Genomic DNA, 17,589 nt, shown 5'->3' on the forward strand with positions numbered 1-17,589 from the left:
GGGGGGCGGGCCGGCGGGGAGGGGAAAAGAAAACCTGAAGTCCCGAGCAGGGTCGGCCTGCGCGCCTCTGTAGAGCGCCCGCCGCCCGGGAGGGGGCCTGGCGGTCGGAGAGCTGACGACGGGGCCAAGTTCTCCCCGCCCCGCCCCGCCCGGGGAGGTTTAGTTCCCCGTCGTTTAGAGCCGCCTTTTCTTATTGATAATTTCTTTTTGTCATCGTCATCTCTTGGCCTCAGACTGCATTAAGGGAGCCATATTGAGACTGCGGAAAATGAGGTGATCTGGAGAAAAAATTAAAATGTGATTTAAAAAATAGAGTTTTTCCTACTTCCTTTTTCTCTCTCAAATTACTGTAGATGTAAGTTACATTTGGAAAAGCCCCAAGGTCAGGCTTTCCAAAGCTCTGTCTTCTGCCCTCACCTGACACTTAAAATAAGATTTTGGTGTGATAGTAATTTTGCCAAGTGGAGGTCGACTCCCCAAAACATCACCCCGGTAAGTAATGAACATTTCCGTGAGTGAAGACTTAGTTTTTGTTTTACTTCTTTCTAATACATGTCTCTTCTTTGAGTGGGTAAGATTATACCTAGGTCAGCCCTGGTTAATTCAGATTATTTTTTTAAAAATCTCTAGGTAAATAAGTAATTTACCTAGTTTCTTATTCAGATTTAGGAAATTTTGCTTTATTGCTACATACATTTTAAGTCTTTTTTGTCATGCTATTCTTAGTATAGATAGAAAACAGCCTCTTTCCCTCTCTCTCCTGGTAGGGACTGTCAACAAACATTTGGGGAGTACTTAGTTCAGGATGCTGCTGGGTACTACAGATTAAACAATCTGACATACCTGTTAATTTCATTTGGGGGGGGCGCATGAGTGGCTCAGTGGTTAAGTATCTCCCTTCTGTTCCAGTCATGGTCCTGGGGTCCTGGGATTGAGCCCTGCATCTAGCTCCCTGCTAAGTGGGGAGTCTTCTTCTCCCTCTCCCTCTGCTCCTCCCCCTACTTGTGCTCATTCTCTCTCTCTCTCTGTCTTGTTCTCTCTTGCTCTCTCTCTCTCTCTCAAATAAATAAATAAAAATTTTTTAAAAAGCTAAAAAAAATTGGGGCGCCTGGGTGGCGCAGTCGTTAGGCGTCTGCCTTCGGCTCAGGGTGTGATCCCAGTGTTCTGGGATCGAGCCCCACAACAGGCTCCTCTGCTAGGAGCCTGCTTCTTCTTCTCCCACTCCCCCTGCTTGTGTTCCCTCTCTCGCTGGCTGTCTCTCTCTGTCAAATAAATAAATCTTAAAAAAAAAATGCTAAAAAAAATAGCATTTAGGGCCGCCTGCGTGGCTCAGTTGATTAAGCGTTCGACTCCGGATTTGGGCTCAGGTCATGATCTCTCAGGGTCATGATCTCAGGGCCATGAGATCAAGCCGGGTGAGGGCTCCATGCTGGATAGGGAGTCTGGGGCAACTTTTCTCTCTCCCTCTCCCTCTGCCCCTCCTCTCACATACGTGCACTCTGTCTTTCTCTCTCTCAAATAAGTAAATAAATCTTAAAAAAATATCATTTAGGATTTCATTTACATATAGTCTATACGTTGCTATGTATCAAAAATATTTGTGAAATGTAAACTCCTAAAATGTAGGGGCCCTGTTTTATTCTTCAGTGAAATGGAGTTCATCTCCTTGTAGCATTGTGCATTTTAAAGGGTCTAGGATATAATAGGGACTCATTGAATTAATGACAGCTGTTAGTATTGTTTATCCTGATATCCTCCAAAGTGCTTTGCACGTGGCAATCAGTAAGTATTGGTTGAATGAATTAACATGACATGTCCTGTACTATACACAGGGAAACACTAGGATAGGAGCCCTCTAGCTCCATGACTTTACTTCATCACTGAGGCTTAGTGTGAAGGTATCCATCCTGCAGCCCTCTTACCAGATGCAGGCTCTCTTGACCGTGGAATGTGGACCACTTCAAATTTCCAGGGGGAAAAAGCGTGCCTCATTAACTAGCAGGGCCTAACCTCTTGTCAGGATGGAACTTAAGGAGTTTGTTTAAATATGGAAAAGCTAAGCGCACTTGACACAGATGTGGGGGGGGGAGGTTTCTATGCATTATTCAAGTTATTCATGTCAAAAGCGATTAGTGGGCCCTGGTTTCCATTATTACATCACTCCTTAGGAGAGTGAGAGCCTGGAGTTCTGCAAGTCACGTGATTCAGTGAAGGAATTGACTGATTTTTCTTTGTGTTTCTGCCCTTAGCCATATTTAGTTTTTAGTATATTTGGAAAAGGTGAAAACAGAACATGGAGATCGAGTTACTTTAATGCTGTCAGACTGCTAAGTGGAGGAAACTTGTTGAAGAGATTTACTGAGCTGTTTCCTTAGATTAAAGACCTTAGTGAATGAATTAAAAAGGTTCTGAGAGATAAAACATGCCAGACCCCTACTGGCTCATAAAATTGTTCTTTTCTATTGATGTGACGTGACAGCTGAGCACCGCTTTCGTTCGTGTAAAGCTGCAGGGGAATAACATAAGGGCTGTGCTGATGTGTTCAAAGACATGCAAACATTCAACTCCGTGTGGCCGTGACAATGGAGTCAGTTTTCTTCTGCTCAAGCACCTGAGCTCAACAGAAGCATAGGTGTTGGCAAGGTGCTCGACTATTTGGTGCAAATGAAGTCACAGCTTCTGAAGAGCTTCACAGATTTTGATGAGTAGGTATTATGTCTCATGTTTCAGTTGTTGCTTTCGGAATGCACACCGGAAGCCGGCCCTCAGTTTCCAGAGTGACTGACTGAACTGAAAATGAACTATGTCTGTAAGGAGACAAATATCCCTGGAATGTTCCAGACAAGTAGATGAATTGCAGAAGTATTCTAAAATTTTTGAGCAATGTTTGGGGCTAGCTGGTATAGAAAGTACATTCTTTTTCAGGCAACAGTGAAGTCAACCTCGTCAAAATTGTCAGCCAACACTGAAGCTGCAAGCCATCAACATTAACGTATACCTGTAGTCAGAAACTGAGAATGCTGTGGCTGAATAGAACATATTCATTCAACACGTATTTATTAAGCGCTAGACCTTGGAGATGCCTCAGTTCTTATACTCTAACAGTTGAATAAGAATGTAATTTGAATCATCTATGTAACTTAAGGCTTTCTAGTAGCCACATTAAGAAATTTAAAAGAAACCAATACAATTAATTTTAATACTATATTTTATTTCACCAAATATATCTAAAATATTATTTTGGTATGTGACCAATATAGAAATTATTCTTATTCTTATTTATTTTTTTAAAGATTATATTTATTTGAGAGAGAGAGTGAGCGAGAGAGAAGGCACAAGCCGGGGGGAGAAGCAGAGGGAGAAGCAGACTCCCCACTGAGCAGGGAGCCTGATGCGGGGCTCGAGCCCAGGATGCTGGTTTCATGACCTAAGCCACCCAGGCACGTGAGAAATTATTATTTTCTAATAGTTTATTATTTGGGGGGCATCTGGGTGTCTCAGTTAAGCCTTGACTGTTGATTGGGCTCAGGTCATGATCTCAGGATCATAAGATGGAGCCCTGTGCTGGGCGTGGAACCTGCTTGGGATTCTCTCTCCCTCTCCCTCTACCCCTCTACCAAAAAAAGTTTATTATTTTTTTTAGTAATATCTACACCCAACTTGTAGAACTCACGCCCCATGACCTATTTAGAAATTTTTAATAAAATAGTTACATTCTTTAGAATCCAGCTTTTCTAATTTGGTATTTTACACTTTCAGCACATCTCACATTGTGCTCACCACATTTCAGCTACTCAAAGCCACACGTGACCAGTGGTTACCATACGGGGCAGCCCAGGTCTAGAGGGAAATACAGATGAGTAAACAGATAAATTCAGTGAAATGTAACAGAAGCTACGATGAGACAAGTATAAGGTACAATGAACATATACAAAGGGCTTAGTCCCTTCAGTTCATCCCCAGATTTCACAATTCTCTGTATGTCTCTGCATCCTTCTCGCAGCTGTTCTTAAGCCAAGCCAGCATCCTCTCTTTCTCAGACTTGCACGACAGCCTCCAAAATTGTCCACTTGCATCCACCCATGTGCCTCTCTGAGTGACCTTTTAAACGTGTGCATGTGATCATGTCACCCCCCTGCTTAAACCTTAAATACATGAATGCACGGTGAACAATGTGCAATAATGGACGTAAAGCACCCAGGGCTCAAGTTCTGCTGAGTTCACTACTTCTTCCGTTCACTGTTTCTGCCTCTTTCTTCCCTCTCGGTTTGCTTTTTTGGTCTGCCTCTCAGCCCAGCCCTTCCTCCTCCTTTTATCATACAATAGTCTCTTATCATCTGAATTTCTTTTCTTTCTTGCCTTCCACTTTCTTTCCACTTTCTCTTTTCTCTTTTCTTTTCTTTCTTTTCCTTCCTTTCTTTCCTTTCCTTTCTTTCTTTTCATTCTTTCCTTCCTTCCATCCTTCCTTCCTTCCTTCCTGTAGGCTCAATGCTGAACATGGGGCTTCAGTTCACCACCCTGAGATCAACAGTCGCCTGCTCTACAGATTGAGTCAGTTGGGCGCCCCTCTTCTTCCTGCTCTAGTGGAATTTAAATGGGTTTGAATAGAATTTTAATGGGGTTTAAATTTTGTGCTATAGTTATTTACTTCTGTGGTTCAAGTTCTTCACTTAAAAATCAGGAGAGCTTGACCCTATATCAGGATTAAATTCAAGTGCTTTTCTTCTTCTTCTTCTTTTTTTTTAATATGCTTTATTTATTTACTTGACAGAGAGAGAGAGAGAGCGCGTGCACAAGCAAGGGGAGGGGCAGAGAGAGAGGGAGAAGCAGGCTTTCCCAGGGGGCCAGACACAGGGCTCGATCCCAGGACCCTGGAATCAGGACCAGAGCCAAAAGCAGAGGCTTAACTGACTGAGCCTCCCAGGTGCTTCAGGTGCTTTTTTTTTTTTCCAACATGGTCTTCAGTTAATTCTTCTTGTAGATTAGAGACTTCTATAGAAAAATACCTATCACCTTCTCCTCCCGGGAGGAAAATGATCCCCTTTCACATTTTGTAGGAGAGAAAGTAGTGTAGCTACTTACACCAGATCATCTAGTGATTTGAAACAAGTCAGAAGAATCCAGGTGCTCGCCCACAATTGTACCTCTTTTAGGTAGATTCCTGTTGCCTCCTGATAGTAGGGCAGTGAGGCAAATTAATTATTCAGTGTCTGCAGAGGTCAATAAATAAATGAAATCGCTAATTAAATAAACGGGGTGCTGAGAGCTTGCAGTTTCCCTAACTTCGCCCTTTCTGTGGAGCACCAGTTCTCGTGTTTGAAGGAACAGCCTACCCAAGCAGATGGGCTGTTCCCTTTTACTTCTGGGAAAGTGGATTTATGTCTCCAATATAGACAACTCTGTGAGGTGCCAACACTTGTTCTACCTCCAGTGAGAGCAAGAAGAGATCCTGTAATTACAGAAGGAAGAAAGGAAGTTATAATTCAAGAAGGACTTCCTGCTGCCAAGCCGTAGTAGACACGACACAAACAAACGAGGGAGGATCTCATCCTAGAAAAGGTGTTTCTATGCAATAAAGACCCCCTGAAAGGCTTGGGTATTCAGATTCAGAATCAGGAAACAGTTGTTGAATAGATACTATATACAAGGCTCATCTTTCTGCTCTACCATTTTAACATTTGAATCTAAGAGAAACTCTTCAACTTTTTCGCAAATGGAATTTCATCCTGAAATGATAGCCTGCAGACTGAGGACCAACTACAGAATACTTTAGTATTCTTTATGTGTCAACTACAGGCAAATTTAAAAAACCCCAGACTGGGGCACCTGGCTGGCTCTGTTGGTGGAACATGTGACTCTTGATCTTGGGGTCGTGAGTTTGAGCCCCACACTGGGGGGTAGATTGTGCTTAAAATAAAATTTAAAAATCTTAAAAAAGAAAAACCCAAAAAACTTTAGTATTAAGGTACCTCTGTAACCTGAAACATTTTTCCTACCTTTGACCATTGCTCCATGAACATATAGACACCGTGTCCCACATTCCATCCTGGCATGTTGTTCTGACCCTCTCATTACAAATGTACCAAGAATGTCTTTCTGAACAGAATTGCTCTCGTGAAAGACTGGAAGCATGTGGTATTAGTTAGGGTAATTGCTATAACAGATAGATCCAAATAAGGAAAATGGCTCAAATACAAGTCTTCCTTTCTTTCTGAAGATTTTTATATATTTTTTAAAAGATTTTATTTATTTATTTGGCAAAGAATGAGAGAGGGCAAGTGAGCACAAGCAGGGGGGAGGGGAAGAAGAAGAAGGAGAAGCAGGTTCCCCGCTGAGCAGGGGGCCCAATACGGGGCTCCCAGGACCCTGGAATCATAACCTGAGCCAGAGACAGATGTTTAACTGACTGAGCCACCCAGGTGCCCCTAAAGATTTTTATCTTTAAGTAAACTCTACGCTCAAGGTGGGGCTCAAACCCATGACCCTGAGATCAGCAGGAGTCCCATGCTCTACCGACTGAGCCCGCCGGATGCCCTCAAGTGTTTAGTTCGTGCTTCTTAGGCTGCAGAGCAGCCCTCCTCCATGCAGACATTGAGGAACCCAAATTAAGGAATGCCCACAGAAGGCGTGGAGGAGCAGAGGTGGGAAGTCTTCGTGGGCCTAGAAGTAGGAAATGTCCCTCAAAATGGGCTTTATGGACTAGTATCAGCTTGGTGCAGTTACTGGGGTGTGACAAGATAAGTACAGAAATGGAAACTAAGCCTTTAGAAAGTTTTATAACTGTTTTGCTACCGTTTTATGTGTGCTGAATTTACTTTAAAAACTGGGGCTTAATTTATGTCTTTGTGTTAAAATTTCATTTTTTCCAGTAACTCCAGTAGTGTATTTTACAAAAGTTTTGGTCCAGAATGAATGAAAAGGAAAAAAAAATACAATCTAGAAGCATGAGTGTACATTACTTCCCTTCATATATCTTGAGCTAGAACCTAGGCTCATGTTCATGTCTAACCATAGCGGAGGTTAGAACTGTGATCTATTTATTTGTGTGCGAAGAGAAATGGGGAGATCAGAGATGTTGGTGAGCACTGGAAGTCTCCAGCACACTTAGCTTGCACAGCCAGAAACGCAGCCTACAATGTGAAGTAGAAGGGAGAGAACAAAGTCCTCTGGGTGAGGCCAAGACACGGGAGGTAATTGTCCTACTTTGTCCATTGCCAGCCATTGGAATTACTTACAATCCAGAAGGGTTTGGCTGTGAAGGCCGGAAGGGGAAATGTTTTCTTTACTTTCTGTGCTCATTTCTCTCACATTCTAATGTTTCTTTCCATTCTCCTGGCCATGGCTTAGTTCCTTTTTGAATTATCAAAATAGCCTCCTAACATTAGTCCCTACCTCCAGCCCGCTATCTCTCATCCCCATCTAATGTGAGCCTTGCAATGTTACTCTTCCATGATTCCCCATCACTTACAGGCTTGAGTTAGACTTTTGTCATAAAAATCCCATAAGGTCATTCACATTCCAGTCCCTTCCTACCTGTTAGGCCTCATCTCATGGCCAGATGGATTAATGAAATCCTGCCTTTTGCTCCTGTGACTCATTGAGACTTCCCGAAGGAACCAACATTCATCTCGCCCTCTTGTGGCCACAAGACTCACTCTGAACTTTGGCAAGGAGTGAGGAGGAAGCCAGAGGGGAGGGCTAAAATCAGCAGAGGGCTTAGCTTAGCCCAACTGTGGGGGAAAAATGGGGTATTCAAGGAGAAGGAAGGCAGTTAGCAGTTCAAGGGAATTATACTTAGTTCAATTCCTAAGTCCCAAGTCCACCCCAGACCTAGGTGTGTCAGCCTCCCATAAAAATGAGGTCCAGAAAACTCCAGGGGGTTGGTAAGACTTTCTTTCTTTTTTTAAAAATTTTTATTACTGGGGCACCTGGGTGGCACAGCGGTTAAGCGTCTGCCTTTGGCTCAGGGCGTGATCCCGGCGTTATGGGATCGAGCCACATCAGGCTCCTCTGCTATGAGCCTGCTTCTTCCTCTCCCACTCCCCCTGCTTGTGTTCCCTCTCTCGTTGGCTGTCTCTATCTCTGTCGAATAAATAAATAAAATCTTTAAAAAAAATAAAATTTTCATTACTTTATTTATTTGACAGAGAGAAACAGAGCACAAGCAAGGGGAGCAGCAGGCAGAGGGAGACGGAGAAGCAGGCTTCCCGCTGAGCAGAGAGCCTGATGTGAGGCTTGATCCCAGAACTCCAGGATCATGACCCCAGGACCCCAGGATCATGATCCAAACCAAAGGCAGGCGTCCAACCATCTGAGCCACCCAGGTGCCCCTGATAAGACCTTCTTAAGTATGATAAGGGTGTCTCAAGAGAAGAAATGGAAGACATAGTGCCCTCCCTCAAGAAACTTGTCATATAATACGTCCATTGGAGCAATCAGCAGGCAGAATTTTATGTGGTTAAGAGCTGACTCCAGAGACAGGCTGTCTGGGTGTGAATGCTGGCTCTGCTACTTACTGTGTGACCTTGGGTAACTTATTTAACTTCCCTGTGCTTCGGTTTCTCTTTCTTTCTTTCTTTCTTTCTTTCTTTCTTTCTTTCTTTCTTTCTTTCTTTCTTTCTTTCTTTTTCTTTCGTTCTTTTTTAAAGATTTTTAAATTTATTTGACAGAGAGACAGCCAGCGAGAGAGGGAACACAAGCAGGGGGAGAGGGAAAAGCAGGCCTCCTGCTGAGCAGGGAGCCTAATGTGGGGCTCGATCCCAGGACCCTGGGTTCACGCCCTGAGCTGAAGGCAGATGCTTAACGACTGAGCCACCCAGGCACCCCTGTGCTTCAATTTCTACACATTAAGTAGAAGTGATAATGCTACCTACGTCATAAGATCATCATGAAGATTAAATGAGGTAATATTTGTAAAGCAATTCGAATAGTGTCAGGCATATAATAAGTGGTTCAGTGCTTTTAAAATAAATAAACGTGTGTAATTAGAGATTTCTAGATAACATGTAACAACACTCATTGTGTGGCTTAGTTCCATAAGAATTCAGAAATGGGGGGCACCTCCGTTGCTTAAGCATCCGACTCTTGATCTCAGCTCAGGTCTTGATCTCGGGGTTGTGAATTCAAGCCCACGCTGGGCTCCACGCTGGGCGTGGAACCTAGTTAAAAACAAAACAAGAACGAAAACAGAAATGGGAAAAATTACAGGGAAAACGAAATTAAGGAGGGTTTCAATAAGGTAGTGAAACTTAAGAATGGGCAGATTTGGGAAGACAGAGGTGTGGCCAGATCCTGAAGGCGTGGAGGTAGAAACTGGCATGGTATGGGGGCAGGTGGTGGAGAGTGAGAAGAGATGGCAGGGCAGTAGAATTGCAGTTGGGGAACAGAGAGAGCTAAGGTTGACACCTGATTGCATAGGACTCTGAAAGACTGTGTGGGAGGCAACATCTTTCAAAGGGACATGACATGATGAAATTGGTGTTTTGGGAAGATTCATCTGGCAGTGGTTTTCTGGAAAGACTGGAGAAGAGAAAAGATCAGGAGAGGAAAGGACAGTTAGGCGGTAATTATAATAATTGTGGCTTGAGGTGGTGAGGACCTGATTTAATGTTGCACTAGATGTGAGATGAGGGGAATTTGTGAGATGTTTGGTTTTAAATTTATTTTCAGAAAGTAAAAAAGTAAGATACGCTTTGAGTTAAAAAAAATTGAATAGTACATAAAGGTATGAAATGAAAAATAAAAGTGTCCCTTGTCTTTGCCACCTCTAGTCTGGCTTTACAAAGGTAAGCACTGTTAAAGACTTCTTGTGTACTTCAAATAAGTTTGACACATATACCTGTATATAAATGGTTGACTCCATTTTTCCCGGTAGTTATGCTCTACAAAGTTGTATCCAACACTAAATTAGCAAATACAGAGCCATTGCTCTTGGGGAAACACAGGGTTAGGCTCTTGCAAGTCTCTGATCGTAACATTTTCAACTGATCAAACATAACTTTGGTTTTGTGTATTTCTGTTTAAAGACACCTTATTTAATATGTATGGTTGATTCATGAACATGGAGCTTAGACCAATAGCACTAGGAGTCATGCCTGAAGGGAGTTCATCTAATGCGTGTTTTCTCAGTAAGACACACTGAAGTTTTCTTGAGCTTGGGCACACTGGGCAGCCCTTCAGCGCAATAGTTGGGGGCCATTTTAAACAGTGAAATCACCAACAACACCAAAAATGTGAAAAACATGACACTACATAGACCATGAGTAGGACACTTGTTTGTAGGATCAGAGCTAAAAAAAAAGAAAGCGAGGAGCGTTGCTTTGTTGGATCTCAGCTGGAAACGAACCCGTCCTGTAACTCAAATTGTTTGCTGCTCTGTACATGTCTGTGGATGACCATGAAAGCGTTATGAGTATTGGTTGCGGGGCTACAGGTAACGTTTAGCGAGTAGGCAAATTGACAAGTACAGAACCCACAGATAATGAGAATGAACTGTGTTTAGAGAGGGGACCAACTTTATGGCCGTACAACCTGTGTAGTCACACACAGCTGCAGTCAATGTGTATCTATATAAACACACCCACTTCGGCATATCTTTTTTTTTTTAAGATTTTATTTATTTATTTGACAGAGAGAGAGAGAGAGACAGCAAGAGAGGGAACACAAGCAGGGGGAGTGGGAGAGGAAGAAGCAGGCTCCCCACTAAGCAGGGAGCCAAATGCGGGGCTCGATCCCAGGACCCTGGGATCACGTGCTGAGCCGAAGGCAGAGGCTTAACGGCTGAGCCACCCAGACGCCCCTCACCTCAGCATATCTTGGCATTACATTCAGACACTGTACCTGCAGTAGCATTGCTGCTAAGCCAAAGAAGATTTGTATTTCAGATAATGATCATAATTGCCTTGTGCTCTCCATAAAGTTTGTACTGATTTTCCTTCCTAGCAAGAATATTTGAGAATGTCTATTTTCTCACAGCTTGCTAACTCTATGAATTTCCAAACTTTAAAACATTTGCCAATCTGATCGTTGCAGTTGTTTTAATTTGCATTCATGTAATCACGTGTGAAGTTGAATATGTTTATGTATTAGTCATTTTTCTTTTTTGCGAATTGCCTATTGCTATCCTTTGTTCTAATACTAAAGGTTGTTTGCCTTTAATATTTCTTTATATAAATTAATTAGCTCTTTGCTTATTTTATGAGTTATAAATATATTATCCCTGACTTATGAGTCTTTCGATTTTATTTGCAGCATTTTGGGGGGGGATACTTCTTAATCCCCTTCACCAATTTCTCCTGGCAACCGCCAGTTTTTCTCCGTATTTATGAGCCTGTTTCTGTTTTGTTTGTTCATTTGCTTTTTATTTTAATTTTTTTAAGATTTTATTTTTAATAATCTCTACACCCAGCATGGGGCTTGAACTCCCAACCCCGAGATCAAGAGCTGCACTCTCCACTGACGAAGCTAGCCAGGCACCCCCATTTGTTTTTCAGATTCCACATGTAAGTGAAATCGTGATATTCATCTTTCTCTGACTTCTTTCTTTTTTTTTTTTAATATTTAAAACGATTTTAAGTAATCTCTACACCCAACATGGGGCTTGAACTTACAACCCTGAGATCAAGAGTCACATGCTCTACTGACTAAGCCAGCCAGGTGCCCTGCTTTTAATTTTAATAAGCAACTTAAGAATTATTTCAGATTTACAGAAAAGTTGCAAAAATAGTAAGTGCCATAAGAGTAAGTGTTCTCGTCTACTCTACACCTGCTTTTCCCTATTATTAACATCTTATATTAGTATGGTACATTTATCACAATTAATGAGCCAATAGTGCTACATTAACTAAATTTCATGCTTTACTCGGATTTCCTTAGTGTTTAGTCTCATATTCTGTTTCAGTTCCAGGACCCCATCCAGGATACCACTTAATATTTATTCATAATGTCTCCTTAGGCTCCTCTTGGCCATGACAGTTGTTCCCTGCTTTTTATCCTTGTCACCCCACATCAATTCATGGCTAATGGGAGCAAAACCCTCTTGGAACGAGCCATGCCCAGGCTACAGAATCAGCAAATAGCTGACTCTAGGTCCCTATCTCTGCTCTGCCTCCTGCTTCCAACCCTCTTACCCTGAGGCTCTCAGGCATTCCCGCCCCCCTGTACATTCACTCCAGTGCCCTGTGCATTCCTCCTTTGCCCTCTGACTTCAGCATATTGAAGGTAAGTCTTCCTTTGAAGTAAAAGGCTGCTTTCTAGCCTTCTTTGTCAGAGGTTGGGGTCACCCCCACATTTTCCCATCAGCTTGCTTTATTTGTGTGTGTGTTTATCCCCTTGGTCAGGGTAGCTGGCTGGTTTTCTTGGTAGCTAGTTTCAGGTACCGTTCTAAGCAAGGCGTCCCTCCTTCAGATCCTGGAGAGACTGAGGACTACCACTAGCAGATACAGGGAGGTTGAGAAGAAGAGTTGGTGAACTGGGGAAGTTAACGCCCCTGGTTTGTATGTTTCCAAAGTAAAGGTGAGATGCGCAAGTGCAGAAGTCCTAGAGAAAGCTAGGAATGCAGATTTTGCATACTGATGAGAGGTCAGCATTTAGAATGGAGATGAGTTATCTGCTTTTGGAGATGAGTTATCTGCTTTTGTAGAAAGCATGGGAATGAGGGAGAAGAGCTGAGGGCAGAGGAGAGAGCCTTGTTCATATTTAGGGAACTGGGAGGGAGGGCCCCTGATGGAGACAGGGGAGGGGCTGGAGAGCATGGAGGAAAGAGTGTGGAAGACTAGGAAGCAGAGGAACAAGAGACAGCCAGTAGAAGGAGCACTGAATAGAGGTCTTCAGTTTCTGAGCTCAACTGTAGAGGAGGGACAAGGGGACTGGGAACCATTGGGTATAAACTGACACAGGCAATGGTGAATAGAAAGGAAAGACATAGAGCAGCAGCTACAAGTTGCAAAAGGAAGGGGATATGGTTCTCCTATACATCTTTGAGGTCAGAAGAAAGTAACTCTGAGAGTGAATTAGAAAAGATGATAGGAAAGGGAAATTGGTGGAAGTTAGATTCTACTTAGGTTCTTGTAGTTCCCCTGCTTTGCTAGGATGTAAGCTCACGAAGGCAAGGATTTCTGTCTGTTTTGACTTCTGCAATATTCCAGAAGCCTAGAACAGTGCCTGGCACCTGGTAGGTCTTCAATAAACATTGTTGAAGAATTGAGAAGAACAGGAATTATTAAGTCTAGATACTAGGAAGAAAGACTGGCTTTAGAATGAATGATAAATGAACAGATGTATCTCTTCCTCTTAGACCATAGGGAAGATTGAGAAGCTGGGGGTAGATATGGAACCCATGCCTGAAGCCCTGGGCTGGGACACAGTACCCAATGAAGACAGACTGCAGGCTTGTCAGGGAACTGAGGGCAAAAATCTCCCCTTCCTTCCATCCAGGACAGCCAAGAGCTGGCCTGGGACACCAGCTGGGCTCTTTTCCCAGCCCTTTGCAATCCAGCTGAGTCCTGTGCACAATGAAGAAAGGGAACTGACAGTGCAGTGACATGATTTAAGTTAATGAACCACTGGTCACCTGCCAAGTGGGTGGGAAGTTGTTTTTCTTTCTGCCCACTTCTGTAGAAAAAAAATTTTATGAATGATTCATCTATCTCATTACCCAGAGTACAAATTTGTGAGCTAATAACAAGAGATTAAAACCCAGGGAGAACATATTCCCTCCCACCTCCCCACCTCCCCCTAATTTCAGGTGGATGCATATGTTTCCTATGTTGATTGTAGTGAGGATTTCGTGGATATAGACATAGATATCTATTTATATGTATCTCAAAACTATCAAATTGTACATTTACTGTATATCAATTATACCTCAATAAAGCTGTTTAGAAAAAGGAAAATTAGAATCTCACTTAAAATATTTTTATAATCACAGAGTTAGGGTATTTAATTTGTGCATGCTTACTTGCATGTATCAATTTATCTAATTTATCTCTGCAATCAAAGAGAAAATCATTTTGAAATAAGATATTATTTTGGAGAAAACAAAGGACAACTAAGGAGACAAGATACAAAGAGTGTCCTTGCAGGAATCCCAGCCACACACTAGTATAAACTAACCATTTTCTGAGGTGTGGGGTGGGGGGGCAAAGAACTAAAGAGGAGAAAGTCTTCCATTAGCTGGGGTGAGAATGTCATGTTCTTTTTGTAATTCCTTATTTAGCTGGCTGACTCCTTGAGACCATGCTTTCCTTATCCCCACCAATATACACAAAGCCCTCCCTTTTACAACCTAGAGAGGAAGATGTTTTCTTCCCTAGCGAAGCTAGTTGCTCTGCCATTCTGCTGGTCCCAGGGTCTCATTTCATAGCCCTCCTGAGGCACTACAGAACTTGAGAGACGCGAGTACAATCCACTGAATGGATGGATCAAGGACCTGCTTTCCTGGGCCCCAGGACTCAGTGATCAATGGAACTCTTGCTGAGGCCCATCCACTTTAAACTTCTTTGGAAAGGTTTTGGAAATTATGTCCACAGGAATCAAATTTAAGTGGCTAAGGATTTAAATTACTCCCAACTGGGGGCACCTGGGTGGCTCAGTGGGTGAAGTGGCTGACTTAGGCTCGGGTCAGGATCCTTGAATCAGTGGGGACTCTGCTTCTCCCTCTCCCTCTGCCCCTCCCTCTGCTTGTGCTCTCTCTCTCTCTCTCAAGTAAATAAATAAAATCTTAAAAAAAATTATTCCCAGTTGGTCTCTGCCATTGCAATGCAGTCTTAGGGCTTTTATGCCAAACAATATGCATAAAACAGTGCCGGGTGCTGTTCTTAATCCTAAAGAGGCAGGGCTGTTTCTTGATCTTGACTTGAAATTCAGAAAGGCTAGAGACTAAAATCCCTGGGGCAGGGGTGACAAATCAATAGTTGTGAGTTGGAACTGGTCTGCTTAATAGAGCACATTCATAAGTAGGCAGGGTAAAAGTCAACTCATTTCCTGAACTAACAGGTCCCAAATTTACTAAAAATCTCCAAATGATTCTAGGGGGACCATGGAGGCAAAGTTGCCAGCAATTGGCTTCTAATCCTTTAGGCTTTGGCTCAAAAGCCACCTCTTCAGAGAAACTTCTCCAACCATTCTCCATACCTAGTCGCCATCAGGATGCCCTTCCAAAATTTTCTTCATAGCACATTTCAGCATCTTATCAATTAATTTACCTGTTTAATTTCTGTCTCTCCTGCACTGGAAGAGCCTCTCCACAGGAGCAGGGATGTCACCTCCTGTGTTCACCCCTGTATCACTGCAATAATGCAGAATAATGGCTTCCTAAAGGTGGCCACATCCTTATCCTAGGTACCCCTAAATATGTTACTTTACAGGGCAAAAGGGACTTTGCAGATGTGATTAAGTTAGGGATGGGGACTCAAAGATGGGGAAAGTATCCTGGTCCAGGTAGGCCCCATGTAATCTCAAGTGTCCTTCTAAGACGGAGGAAGGAGAATCAGCGTCAGTGAAGGACATGTGACAACAGAAGAAGTGGTCGGAAAGTGGGAGAGAGACTTGAAGAGGCTGCACTGCTGCCTTTGAAGAGGGAGGAAGGGACCATGAACTAAGGAATGCAGGCAGCTTCTGGAAGCTGGAAAAGACAAGGACATGGATTCTCTCTGAGAGCTTCCAGAAGGAATGCAGCCCTGCCAACTGCTTGATTTTAGGATTTCTGATCTCCAGAACTATAAGATGATATATTTAATTGTTTAAAGCCACTAAATTTGTGGAAATTGGTTATAGCAGCCATAGAGAACATATGGTACCTGACACATAAACATATGTTTATTGACCAGCTTCCCTATATCTGGGACTCCAGCCTATAATAAAAATAATACTGGGGCACCTGGCTGGCTCAGTTGCGGGGAATATTTGACTCTTGATCTTAGGGTTGTGAGTTCCAGCCCCACATTGGGTGTAGAGATTACTTAAAAATAAATAAACTTTTTCTATGTCTTCTTCCAGATCTCATCTACATAAATACATATTTTGGAAATCTTTGTGGGGTGCCTGGGTGGCTTGGTTGGTTAAGCATCTGAATTTTGATTTGGGCTCAGGTCATGATCTCAGGGTCATGAGATTGAGCTCTGCATTGGGCTCTGCACTGGGCATGGAGCCTGCTATAGATTCTTTCTCCCTCTCCCTCTGCTGTGCCCCCCCAAAAATAAATAAATAAACAAATAAAGTAATAAAGAAGAGTCTTTGTGATTGTAATATGTGTGTGTGTACACACAGATATACGTAGTTTTCGTTTTTCTGTTTAACATTGTTTTATTGTCTGAGTGTGTCAGTTTGAGTCCTTTGGGAAAAGAGATGCAGAGACAAAGTTAGGAATGTAAGGAGTTTATTAAGGGTAACACCTGTGAAAGAGGGAGGATGCAGGACAAGACAAAGGAGAGCCTCCAGCACCATGCAAATCGGACAGAGTCTCAGCCTGCTCAGGGCAGAGGCCTGGCGCAAAGACTGCCGGTATAGGAGTCTCATGTTGAGCAGAAATGGCCAGGTCCTAATAGACAATCATGCTCAGTCATTGGCTGGGGTTGCCAGGCAAGAGCGTGCTCTCAACTTGAACATAATCGTGAATCCTGAAGGTGCTGCAGCTGGAAGAGGGGGGAGACGTCTGCACTTCTGGTGGCTGAACGGAGTGTATATATATATATTTTTAAGATTTTATTTATTTGACAGAGAGAGAGCGAGCTGGCAGCAGAGGGAGAAGCAGGCTCTCTCTGCAGGGAGCCTGGTATGGGACTCAATTCTAGGACCCTGGGATCATGACCTGAGCTGAAGGCAGATGCTTACCCGACTGAGCCACCCAGGCAACCCATTCTTTTTTTTTTTTTTTTAAGATTTCATTTATTTATTTTGAGAGAGACAGTATGTGTGCTCCAGAGCAGGGGGTGGGGGGTAGGGGCAGAGGTAGAGGGACAGTAGAATCTTAAAGTAGATTCCATGCTGAGCACAGAGTCTGACTCGGGGCTTGAACTCAAGACCCTGAGATCATGACCTGAGCCTAAGTCAGCTCAACTGAGTGAGCTACCCAGGCGTCACCTCCCCCAATTTTTTTTTTTTAAGATTTCATTTATTTATTTTGAGAGAGAGAAAGAGAGAGACAGAAAGTACTTTCTTGAAGGGAACCCAACTGGGCACCTCCATGGCTGCTACAGCCCCCCACTTGTGTCCTGTGGCTTCACTTCTCCTACACATTTGTAAGTGTTCCATAGGCCTCTCTTCCTGAGGAGGAACTCAGAAGGAGGTTAATGGAATAAACTACTGTCCCTGTTGCTGCCATTAGTCTCAGGGCTGCAACCAGTACTCATTGTTTCCTTCCTCCCCGCTGCAAATCTCCCTTGCCCTCAGCCATTCTCTCTCCTCTTCTCAATGGTGTACCCAGTGGTGTGGCCCAAACCCTGATTCCTGAGAAGTCTGAGGTCCCTTCTCAGGTCAGGGTTGCTGTACTTTTTCATTCATGGTCACAACTACGCAAGGAAGGACCACGAGGTGCCCAGATAGGTCACCCCACACTTTTTTACTGGGATGCTGGTAAGTTACTGGGACCTC

General features: G+C 43.2%; 1 long non-coding RNA gene across 1 annotated transcript; it reads left to right on the plus strand.

Annotated features, from left to right (window-relative positions):
- Window positions 1–28: 28 nt before the first annotated feature.
- On the plus strand, window positions 29–8,202 carry LOC117801050. The gene is made up of 3 exons (XR_004623427.1): window positions 29–492; window positions 2,480–2,705; window positions 8,148–8,202. It is a non-coding gene; the product is annotated as an uncharacterized LOC117801050 (long non-coding RNA).
- The last annotated feature ends 9,387 nt before the right edge of the window (window positions 8,203–17,589 follow it).

This window comes from Ailuropoda melanoleuca, chromosome 2 (assembly GCF_002007445.2).
Source record: "Ailuropoda melanoleuca isolate Jingjing chromosome 2, ASM200744v2, whole genome shotgun sequence".
NCBI lineage: Eukaryota > Metazoa > Chordata > Mammalia > Carnivora > Ursidae > Ailuropoda > Ailuropoda melanoleuca.